At 38.7% G+C, this 9,671-nt stretch overlaps 1 protein-coding gene across 1 annotated transcript in view; it reads left to right on the top strand.

Moving 5' to 3' along the window:
* Window positions 1–9,525: 9,525 nt before the first annotated feature.
* ASB12 (ankyrin repeat and SOCS box containing 12) overlaps window positions 9,526–9,671 on the top strand; it is a 41,792-nt gene continuing 41,646 nt past the window's right edge. The window contains exon 1 of the mRNA XM_005701468.3: window positions 9,526–9,653. The gene's annotated coding sequence lies outside the window, so the exon portion shown is untranslated. The remainder of the gene's footprint in view (window positions 9,654–9,671) is intronic.

Here is a 9,671-nt window from a genome sequence, read left to right as displayed (position 1 = left end):
TCAGTGATTACTGCAAAGTAATACGGGAAAACAATAGAATGGGGAAGACTAGAGATCTCTTCAAAAAAATTAGAGATACCAGGGGAACATTTCATGCAAACATAGGAACAATAAAGGACAGAAATGATATGCACCTAATAGAAGCAGAAGATATTAAGAAGAGGTGGCAAGAATACACAGAACTATACAAAAAAGATCTTCATGACCCAGATAACCACAATGGTGTGATCACTCACCTAGAGCCATACATACTGGAATGTTCAAGTCAAGTGGGCCTTAGGAAGCATCACTATGAGCAAAGCTAGTGGAGATGATGGAATTCCAGGAGAGCTATTTCAAATCTTAAAATACGCTGCTGTTAAAGTGCTACACTCAATATGCCAGCAAATTTGGAAAACTCAGCAGTGGCCACAGGACTGGAAATGGTCAGTTTGCATTCCAATACCAAAGATATGTAATGCCAAAGAATGTTCAAACTACCACACAATTGCACTCATCTTACACGCTAGTAAAGTAAGGCCCCAAATTCTCCAAGCCAGGCTTCAACAGTACATGGACTGAGAACTTCCAGATATTCAAGCTGGATTTAGAAAAGGCAGAGGAACCAGAGATCATATTGCCAACATCGGGTTTGATCACAGAAAAAACAAGAGAGTTCCAGAAAGACATCTACTTCTGCTTTATTGACTATGCCAAAGCATTGTCTGCGTGGATCACAACAAACTATGGAAAATTATTAAAGACATGGGAATACCAGACCACCTGACCTGCCTCCTAAGAAATCTGTATCCAGGTCAAGAAGCAACAGTTAGAACTGAAGATGGAACAACAGAATCGTTCCAAATTAGGAAGGGAGTACATCAAGTCTGTATGTTCTCACCCTGCTTGTTTAACTTATATGAAGAGTACATCATGCGAAATGCCAGGCTGGATGAAGCACAAGCTGGAATCAAGATTGCTGGGAGAAATATCAATAACCTCTGATATGCAGATGATACCGTTCTTATAGCAGAAAATTGAAGAGGAGCTAAAGAGGCCCGTGATGACAGTGAAAGGCTAGAGTGAAAAGGCTGGCTTAAAATTCAGCATTCAAAAACCAAGATCATGGCATCTGGTCCTATCACTTCCATGGCAAATAGGTGGGGAAACAATGGAAACGGTGACAGACATTATTTTATTGGGCTCTGAAATCACTGCAGGTGGTGACTGCATCCATGAAATTACAAGAAGCCGCTCTTTGGAAGAAAAGTATGACAAAAGTAGACCGCATATTAAAAAGCAGAGACGTTACTTTGCCAACAAAGTTCCATCTAGTCAATGCTATGTTTTTTAGTACTCTTGTGTGGATGTGAGAGTTGAACCATAAAGAAAGCTGAGCACCGAAGAATTGATGCTTTTGAACTGTGGTGTTGGAGAAGACTCTTGAGAGTCACTTGGACTTCAAGGAGATCCAACCAGTCCATCCTAAAGGAAATCAGTCCTGAATATTCATTGGAAGGACTGATGCTGAAACTGAAGCTCCAATACTTTGGCCTCCTGATGCGAAGAATGGACTCATTGGATAAGACCCTGATGCTGGGAAAGGTTGAACGCAGGAGGAGAAGGGAACAACAGAGGATGAGATGGTTGGATGGCATCACCGACTCGATAGACCTGAGTTTGAGCAAGCTTTGGGAGTTGGTGATGGACAGGGAAGCCTAGCTTTCTGTAGTCCATGGTGTCACAAAGAGTCATATGCTACTGAGCAACTCGACTGACCTGAGGCCTCAGGGGAAAAGAGATGGCATGTCTCTCTATCCAACTGAGATCTGGCCCCTCCTTTTAGCCCCTTCCCTTTTGCTATTTCAATATCTCTTACTTTTGCAATTGGTTACCAGGACAACAGGGTAAGTTATCCTCATCATTAACATGATGGTACTATGTTGCCTTTCTCTCTAGTGGAAACTTCATAGGGTCCTACCTTCCATTTCATCTCCCCCAGAAGTTTAATCTTCTACCTCATCTTTAGGCAGTGTTCTGGTGATAAGCTCCCTCTGGCAGAACTCAACACATAGCTAGTTGAGCTCGGAAGCACCTGTTTAGTTATTGTATAGAAATTCATCTTATTTATGGCTTGCAGATACTGAGTGCACTTTCTCAGGGTATACAAAGCAAGTAGGCATTAAATAACTAAAAACTGCTTATTTGGGCTATGTTGAAAATGACTGGATGGGTAAAATTTTGAGTTTGGCACTGACGGGCTTTGCAGCTAACAGGTCCCAGCCTTCTATGAAGAAGTAAACAATATAGAGCCATATGTAGAGGCCTTTTTTTGCTCATTTATATAACAGTAATGTATAATAGTATAATCACTGTGGAAATCAGTTTTTCAATTTCCTAAAAAGCTAAACATGCAACTACCATTTGATCTAACAATTGCACTAATTGCACTTCTGGACATATATCCCAAACAAATAAAAAATTTCGTTCACAAGAAACCTATACATTAGTGTTCATAGCAGTGTTATACAAAATAGCCAAAAACTTAAAACACCCCAAGTTTCCTTCAATAAGTAAATTGTTCATATGTAAACAAACTGGTACATCAATGCCAGTGATTATTACTCAGCAGTAAAGAATGTTGATGTATGACAGAACCAATACAATATTATAAAGTAATTAGCCTCCAATTAAAATAAATAAATTTAAATTTAAAAATGAAGTATTGATACATGCAACACCTTGCAGAGAATTGTGATGAAATTTTAAAGCTAATCTCAAAATATTATATACTCTATGTATCCATTTATAAAATTTCTTGAGAGGCAAAATTAATAGTAAATGGTTAAGATAATGATTACCAAGGGTTAAGGACAGGGTTGAGGGATAGAAGGTACAGAGCTGTGTGTGGCTATAAAAGTACAGTAGCAGTATTCCTTATAAAGGAATTGTTATCTTGAATATATCATATAGCCTAGTTGTGATATTATACTACAGTTATCCAGTGAGGAAACTGGATACAGCTTTTGGGGGATTACTCTTTACTATTCTTTTTTAAAATTGTGGTAAAATACATATAGCACAAAATTCACCATCTTAACCATTTTTAGGGGCTTCCCAGGTAGCACTAATTGTAAAGAACCCAGCTGCCAGTGCAGGTGACGTACTAGATGCAAGTTTGATCCCTAGGTCAGGAAGATCCCCTGGAGAAGAAATTGGCAACTCAATCCAGTATTTGTGCCTGGTGAATCCCATGGACAGAGGAGCCTGGTGGTCTACAGACCATGGGGTCACACAGTCGGACACAACTAAAGTGACTTAGCACAATGATCATTTTTAAGTGTACGCTTTAGTAATGTTAAGTATATCTGAATTGTTCAATCATCTGTACCCATTAAGTTTTCTATTTCCCTCTCACTCCATCCCCTAACAACTATCATTCTACTTTCTGTCTCTGTGAATCTGAACACTCTAGATACCTCATATGAGTAGAACCATATATGTTCTTTCATGCCCAGTTTGTTTCATTTAATATGATGTCCTCAAGGTTCATCCATGTGAAACTTCTGTCAGAATTTTCATTCTCTTTTAAGGCTGAGTAATATTTCATTGATTGCATATCACATTGTGTTTATTCATTCACCTGTATATAAACAACTGTATAACTTCTACCTCTTGGTTTTTGAAATTAATGCTTCTATGAACATTGGCTTAAAAGTATTTTTGAGGCCCTCTTTTCAAATTCTCTTGGATATATACTGAAAAGTAGAATTAATGGATCATATGGTAAATCTATTTTTAGTTTTTTTGAGGAATAACCATTGTATTTTCCATAGAAGCTGTACCACGACACAAACAGTTCCAATTTCTCCACATTTTTGCCAATAGTTTGTTTGTTTGCTTGTTTTGAAATACTAGCCATTCTAATGGGTATGAGATGATATGTCATGGTTTTAGTTTTCATTTACCTAGTGGGTTGCTGTGGTTCAGTCAGTAAGTCATGTCCAACTCTTTGCGACTCCATGGACTGCACCATGCCAGGCATCCCTGTCTTTCACTATTTCCTGAACTTTCCTCAAACTCAAGTCCATTGAGTCGGTGATGCCATCCAACCATCTTATCTGGTTGCCCCCTTCTCCTCCTGCCCTCAGTCTTTCCCAGCATCAGGGTCTTTTCCAATGAGTCAGCTCTTTGCATCAGGTGGCCAAATTATTGGAGTTTCAAGTTCAGCATCAGTCCTTCCACTGAATATTCAGGGTTGATTTCCTTTAGGATTGACTGGTTTGATCTCCTTGCAGTCCAAAAGATTCTCAAGAGTCTTCTCCAACACCACAGTTCAAAAGCATCAGTTTTTCGGCACTCAGCCTTCTCTATGGTCCAACTCTCACAAACATACATGACTACTGGAAAAACCATAGCTTTGACTGTAGGGACCTTTATCAGCAGTGATGTCTCTGCTTTTTAATACACTGTCTAGGCTTGTCATAGCTTTCCTTCCAAGGAGCAAATGTCTTTTAATTTCGTGGCTGCAGTCACCATCCGCAATGATTTTGGAGCACAAGATAATATATGGCTTTGACGTATTCCTTTCCCAATTTTGAACCAGTCTGTTGTTCTACGTCCAGTTCTAACTGTTGCTTCTTGACCTGCATACAGATTTCTCAGGAGACAGGTAAGGTGATCTGGTATTCCTATCTCTTTAAGAATTTTCCAGAGTTTGTTGTGATCCATGCAGTCAAAGGCTTTCACTTAGTCAATGAAGCAGAAGTAGATGCTTTTTCTGGAATTCCCTCGCTTTTTCTTTGATCCAGTGGATGTTGGCAATTTGATTTGTGATTCCTTTGCCTTTTCTAAATCCAGCTTGTACATCTGAAAGTTCTTTGTTCACATACTGCTGAAGCCTAGCTTAAAGGATTTTGAACATTACCATGATAGCATGTGATACCCTAATGATTAGTGATGATATCTTTGTATGCTTAGTGTCCATATGTATCTCTTATTTGGAAAAATTGTCTATTCAGGTCCTTTTTTAAATTGGAGTATAGTTAGTTTACAGTGTTGTATTGGTTTCAAGTATACAGCATAGTGGTTCAGTTATGCATACGCATATATTTTTTTCTTTTTCAGATTCTTCCCTCATATAGGTTACTATAGACTATTCAGTACAGTTTCCTGTGCTGTACAGTAGGCTGTTTTTGGTTATCTATTTTATCTATAGTTGTGTATGTATGTTAATCCCAGGATCGTAATTTATCCCTCCCCCTACATGTTTCCCCTTAGGTAACCATTGGTTTGTTTTTGAAATCTGTGAGATCTGTGAGTTCATTTTAGTTGCCCAGTTGTGTCCAACTCTTTGCAACCCCATGGACTGTAGCCCAATGCCAGGCTCTTCTGTCTGTGGAATTACCCAGGCAAGAACACTAGAGTGGGTTGCCATTTCCTTCTCCAGGGGTTCTTCCCAACCCAGGGATTGAACCTGGGGTTCCTGCATTGCAGGCAGTTTATTTACCTTCTGAGCCACCTGGGAAGCCCCTGCATGATTTCATATGATATTTGTCTTTGTCTGACTGCACTTAATATGATAATCTCTAGGTTTATGCCATGTTGCTTCAGGTGGCATCATTTTGTTCTTTTTATGGCTGAGTAATATTCCATTGTATATATGTACTATGTCTTTATCCATTGCTCTGTCAATGGATATTTAAGTGACTTCCTTGTCTTGACTTTTGTAAATAGCGCTGCAATGAACATTGCTGTGCATGTATCTTTTCAAATTGTGTTTTTCTCTGGGGAGATATATATATATATTAGAATTGCTGGATCATATGGTACATCTGTATTTAATTTTTTCATGAATGTTCGTACTGGTCTCCATACTGGTTGTTCCAACTTATCAGCACATTCCATCAACACTGTAGGAGGGTACACTTTCTTCCCACTCTGTCTAGCATTAGTTGTTTATAGAATTTTTAATGATGGCCATTCTGACCAGTGTGAGGGGATACTTCATTGTAGTTTTGATTGGCATTTCTCTGACAATTAGTGATGCTGAGCATTTTTTCACATACTTTTTTGACTATGTGTATGTCTTCTTTGAAAAAATGTCTATTTAGATCTTCTGTCCATTTTTTAATTGGGTTGTTTGTTTTTGTGACGTAGAACTGCATGAGTTCTTTGTATATTTTGGAGATTAATCCCTTGTCACTCACAAAGATTTCCTCCCATTCTGTATGTTGCCTTTTCATTTTGTTTATGGTTTCCTTTGCTGTACAAAAGCTTTTAATTTTAATTAGTCCCACTTTTTAAATTTTTGTTTTCATCCTCATTACTTTAGGAGGTAAATAAAAAAATATTGCTTTGATATTCTGGTTCCTGCCCAGTGGTGTGGAGAGCTGGGTCTTGTCTCTCTGATTTGCAGGGCTGTGCTCCAGAAGACTTTAAGCTACTTCTCTGCTGATGGGTGAGCCTGTGTTCTTACCCTGTTGGTTGTTTGGCCTGAGGCATTCTAGCACTGGAGCCTACAGGCTGTTTGGTGAAGCTAACGTCCAGGAGGGCTCATACCAATGAGTTCTCCGCAGAACTGCTGCTGCCAGTGTCTTTGTCCCCAGAGTGAGCCACAGCCACCCCTGCCTCCACAGGAGGTCCTCTAATATTAGCAGGTAGGTCTGGCCCAGTCACTTATATGGTCAGTACTTTTTTTCTCCTGTGTCCTGGTACACACAAGAACATTTGTGCATCCTCCAAGAGTGGAGTTTGTTTCCCCTAGTCCTATGGAATTCCTTGATCAAATCCCAGTGGCCCTTAGAATCAGATCTTCTGGGGGATTCTCCCAGTGCCAGACCATCAGACTGGGAAGTCTGATGTTCAGCTCAGAAATTTCACTCCTGTGAGAGAACTTCTGTACTATAATTGTTTAGCAGTTTGTGGGTTGCCCACTCAGCAGGAATGGGATTTGATTTTATTGTGATTGCACCCTCCTACCATCTCCTTGTGACTTCTTTGTTTTTGGATGTAGGGTATCTTTTTTCATAGGTTGCAATGTTTGTTTATTTGTTTGTTGTTGTTGTTGTTGCTGGTTGTTTAGCAGTTAGTTGTGATTTTGGTGTTCTCATAAAAAGGTGTGAGCTCATCTCCTTCTATTCCACCATCTTGAGCTAATCTCATGTCAGAGTGTTCTCCCTGTTTTTCTCTAATTTTATAGTGTCTGGCCTTAAATTTAGGTCTTTGATCCACTTTGAGTTTAATTTTTGTGTATGGTGTTAGAGAATGTTCTCATTCCATTCTTTTAAATGTAGCTGTCCTGTTTTCACAGCACCACTCATTGAAGAGGCTGTCTTTTCTCCATTATATATTCTTGCTTCCTTTATCAAAGATATGTTGACCATAGGTGTGTGGATTTACCTCTGGGCTTTCTGTCCTGTTCCAGTGATCAATATTTCTGTTTTTGTGCCAGTATGATCCACACTGTCTTGATTACTGTAGCTTCATAGTACAGTCTGAAGTCAGGGAGCCTGATTCCTCCAGCTCTGCTTATTTCAAGATTGCTTTGGCTATTTGGAGGCTTCCCTGGTGGCTTAGAGGTTAAAGCATCCGCCTGGAATGCGGGAGACCAGGGTTCGATCCCTGGGTCAGGAAGATCCCCTGGAGAAGGAAAATGGCAACCCACTCCAGTACTCTTGCCTGGAGAATCCCATGGAGGGAAGAGCCTGGTAGGCTACAGTCCATGGGGTCGCAAAGAGTCGGAAATGACTGAGCGACTTCACTTCACTTCTTTGGGTATTTGGAGTCTTCTATGTTTACATACATACTGTTAAAGTTTGTTGTAGTTCTCTGAAAAATGCCATTGGTAATTTGATAGGGATTGTTTTGAATCTGTAGATTGCCTTGAGTAATATAGTCATTTTCACAATTTTGATTCCTCCAATCCAAGAACATGGCATATCTATCCATCTGTCTGTGTCATCTTCAATTTCTTTCATTGTTGTCTTATAGTTTTCAGAGTACAGATTCTTTTCCCTCCTTAAGTAGGTTTGCTCCCAGGTATTCCATTCTTTTTGGTGTGATGTTAAATGTGATTGTTTCCTTAATTTCTCTTTCTGATCTTTCATTGTTAGTGTATATGAATGGAAGAGACTTCTTTGTATTAATTTTGTATCCTACAACTTTACTAGATTCATGTTTGCCTTTACCACGGAGCCTTCCCATTTGTAATTTTATTGTCTTAGTTGTGGACTTTTCATTTCTTCCTAGAGAAGTTCCTTTAGCATCTGTTGTAAAGCTTTTTTGGTGATGCTAAATTCTCTTAGCTTTGATTGTCTGCAAAAGTTTTGATTTCTCTGTCAAATCTGAATAAGAGCCTTGCTGGGTAGAATATTCTTGTTTGGAAGTTTTTCCCTTTCATCACTTTACATATATCATATCACAAGCTTCTGGCCTGTAGTTTCTACTGAAAAATCAGCTGTATATATGTATGTTATCTGTTGCTTTTCCCTTGTTGCTTTCAGTATTTTCTTTTTGTTTTTTTAATTTCTGTCAGTTTGATTAATATGTGTCTCAGCATGTTCCTCCTTGTGTTTATCCTGTATGGTACTCTGTACTTCTTGGACTTGAGTGAGTGTTTTTTTTTTTTCTCATAATAGAGAAGTTTTTGGCTATTATCTATTCAAATATTTTCTAAGACTCTTTTTCTCTTTCTTCTCCTTCTAGGACTCCTATAATGTAAATATTGGTGCTTTTAACATTGTCCCAAAGGTCTCTGAGACTGTTCTCATTTGTTTTCATTCTTTTTTCTTTATTCTGTTTCATGGCAGTGATTTCCCCCACTGTTTTCTAGCTCATTCATTAGTTCTTCTACCTCATTTATTATGCCACTGATTCCTTCTAGTGTATTTTTTTATCCCAGTAATAATATTATTTATCTGTTTGTTCTTTAAATCTTATAGCTTTTTGTTAAATTTTTATTTTATCTTCTCAGTCTACCTCCATTCCTTTTCCAAGATTTTGAAACACTTTTATTATCATTACTCTGAATTCTTTTAGGTAGATTGTCTACCTCCACCTGATTTAGTTGTTTTTCTGCAGTTTTATCTTGTTCCTTCATCTGGAACATACTTCTTTGCCATCTCATTTTGCCTGATTTTCTGTATTTGTAGTTTCCTTTCTGTATGCTTGCAGGGCTATAGCTCTTCTTTCTTTTAGTGTCTGCTTTCTGGTGGATGAGGTTGATCATGGGGCTTGTGCCTGCCCACTAGTGGGTGGAGCTGGGTCTTATACTTTGGGGTAGGCAGAGTATGTCAAGGCGTGTGTGTTAGATGTGGCTATGAGCTCAGTACAACTTTAGGCAGCCTGTCTTCAGCAGAGATGTTTCTGCTAAGAACATTACTTTTAAATTATGAGCATGTCCTGTGTTTTTAATGTTATCATAGTTACCTTACTTTTGAGATCTGCCTAACTACTAAGCTGATATTTTCTTGACATGAACAAAACATAAAATAATCGATTTCTCTAGCTAAACTAACCCACTTTTTTTTCTTTTTGTTTATTCAAGGTTCTGGTGTGGGATGTATAACCGCTTTGACAAAGGGTTGCAGCCCAAGCAGAGTATGCTAGAGAGCCTCCTGGAAATTAAGAAGCAGAGATCAATGCTGGAGGCAGATGTGCACAAACTAGAAAAGGTGAAAAGTTGAATCTCA

The sequence above is a fragment of the Capra hircus genome, unplaced genomic scaffold (genome assembly GCF_001704415.2).
Source record: "Capra hircus breed San Clemente unplaced genomic scaffold, ASM170441v1, whole genome shotgun sequence".
In the NCBI taxonomy this organism is placed as follows: domain Eukaryota; kingdom Metazoa; phylum Chordata; class Mammalia; order Artiodactyla; family Bovidae; genus Capra; species Capra hircus.
The sequence above is the reverse complement of the archived record's forward strand: the minus strand, read 5'-3'. Positions and strand labels throughout refer to the sequence as shown.